The sequence below is a fragment of the Dasypus novemcinctus genome, chromosome 22 (assembly GCF_030445035.2).
Source record: "Dasypus novemcinctus isolate mDasNov1 chromosome 22, mDasNov1.1.hap2, whole genome shotgun sequence".
Lineage (NCBI taxonomy): Eukaryota > Metazoa > Chordata > Mammalia > Cingulata > Dasypodidae > Dasypus > Dasypus novemcinctus.
Genome location: NC_080694.1, coordinates 12268302 through 12270898, shown reverse-complemented (window position 1 = coordinate 12270898; position 2597 = coordinate 12268302). Strand labels below are relative to the sequence as shown.

General features: G+C 36.2%; 1 pseudogene; it reads right to left on the bottom strand.

The window, feature by feature from the left end:
• Window positions 1-1053: 1053 nt before the first annotated feature.
• Window positions 1054-1987, bottom strand: LOC105747559 (olfactory receptor 5V1-like; annotated as a pseudogene).
• Between the last annotated feature and the right edge of the window lie 610 nt (window positions 1988-2597).

Genomic DNA, 2597 nt, shown 5'->3' with positions numbered 1-2597 from the left:
CATTACATTTGGTGAATTCATTTTGGAGCATTGCTGCACCACATGGATAATAGTTTAGTTTGACAGAATGAGAAAATCAAGAGAAAATGGTGAGTAACAAAGTTAGAATTGACAGGTCTCTGTTCACAATAAATCCAAGTGCTAAGCTTCATGAAAAAGAAGACTCTGATGTTGACAATTTTAAACTGGGTGGCTAGGAAACATTGATATTATTGTTAAAAATATAGCATAATCTATAAGAAGTTTTGTGCATGTTTGCACCTGGTAGAGGATGATAATTTCTTTGTTGAACACACTGACATTAAAATAATAATATTCTTAAATTAGATAACTAAGGTCAAAGATACAGATATGAAAATGTTCTAATTAAAGGAAGAGGTAGAAATGAGAATGCCTATGGTCACATGAAAAGGGGCAACATGAAGAAATGTAGAGTAAATGGAAATCAAAGTTGCAGAAGAGGAAAAGGGAAAGGATAATGTTACCAAGGCATATAACAATAAGAATGGAGGCAATTAAGGTAAAGAAAGTAAGAGGAATATCTACAGCTGGTTATAAACATATAAATCAAAGAAGATATAGATTTAAAAATATAAAAATAAAGGTGATATAGATGATAGATAAAGATATAGAAGATATAGATAGATATAGATAAAGATAGATGATATAGATATAGATGTAGATATAGATATAGATACAGACATAGGCATTGTCATAGACATAGACATAGATCAAGATACAGGTTTGTTGATGGTGGCCAATATGGACATAGGTAACATGAACACAGACAGTATATTTAATTAAGACATGTCCATTTATACCACTTCTACCACTGCTATTAACAGTTCTGTTTTGCTCTCAGAAATGCTATATTGTTTATTTTTTATTTTCCCAATGGACAGACATAGCTGTAATAAATGCATGAACATAACAATAAGTGTGTGTATGTGTCTGTGTACATATGTGAACCTATATATATATATGTTTATTATATACATAGATATCTAGCTGTAGACATTCTTTCTATCAATTCTTCCAATTCTTCTATGAATTCTATCTAAATGAAGTGCTAGGTAAGTTCTTTGTGACTATTATGTTTGCTGTAACATAAAACTTTTTAAGTCCTCCTTTAACCTCTGAGTATTTCAAGCTGTAGGTTATGGGGTTTATCGTTGGGGTGATAATCTTGTACAGCATAGAGATGAGTCTGTCTCTGGCTGGGGAGTGTTGACTGGAGGAGGGACGCATGTAAGTAAATAAGATTGTGCCATAAAATAGACCACAATGAGGTGAGAAGTGCACATGGAGAAGGTTTTGCCCTTCCCTTCGGCTGACTGGATCTTTAGGATGGTGGATATGACGTAGATGTAAGAGATAAGGGTGATCAGAAAGGCACTGATAGCTAAGATCCCTCCTTCCAACAGGAGAGCGCCACCACTGGCGGGATGTCACAGTAATACTGTTTAACCTGATGGGACTTACAGAAAGACAGGCAGAAGGTGAACACCTTATGCAGAAGGAAATGAAGAAACCCTGCTGCTCAGTTTCTAGACATCAGCTGGGCACATTGTACCTTATTCATGATGAGGGTGTAACGAAGGGGGAAACATAAGGCCATGTACTGGTCATAAGCCATGAGGGAACGTAGGAAGGACTCTGTCCCCACCAGGGCCACCAGGAAATAAACCTGCAAAGCACACCCAACAAAGGAAATTCTTTGCTTCTCAGTCAATAAACTCTCAAGCATTTTGGGGATAATAGTTGGTGGGCAGAGGATGCCTAAGAGGGACAGATTTGCCAAGAAGTAATACATGGGTGTGGGGAGCTTTACCTCAGTCCCAATGGCCAGGCGAATGGTGCAGTTTCCCAACATGGTGACCTGATAGGTGACAGCCAAAAATAGAAAGAGAGAATAGTGCACCTCGGCGAGATCAGAGAGCCCTAAGAGGAAAAACTCCTTCATGCTGGTGAGATTGTAGATGTCCATGTCCTTTCTCCACACAGGCCTTTTTGGAGTAAATGAAACAAACACACAAATGCAAGGGTAAAAAAATCTTGGAGCCTAGTGTAGATCAACACATGCAAAATAGTTTGGCCCTGGTCGAGGATGAATTGTGTTAGTTCTGTGTTCATTACAGATCTCAAAGTATTAGAAAGACTGATAAAAATATATCATCATTTATATTTATATAAATTCACCTCAGTTCTTTAAGAAGAAGGAGAAACTTGTTGTCCTTCAGAAGCCTTTGTGTTTTCACATTTCAGTGAAATTTGATGTTCCATTCCCCACATCCTTTTAGGCACTTTTTGCCTTATATTATCTCTTTGATTATAGTTTTATGCACTGTCTAAACATTAAGTTCCATTAAGAGAGAAAATGTGTATTAATCTTGAATGTAAATTTTAATGATGGTGGAAAATAGGCACATATTGGAAGACTGATAGGTAATTTCTCAGTGAAATACGAATGAATTGTGTGTTACCTGGTTTGACAATGTGTTTCCATTTGACAGGAATAAACATGTCAATAATTCTATAATTTCAAAATCACAATCACTTAAAAATGAAGAGCAACATTTTTTCTTAAAGCATAGACT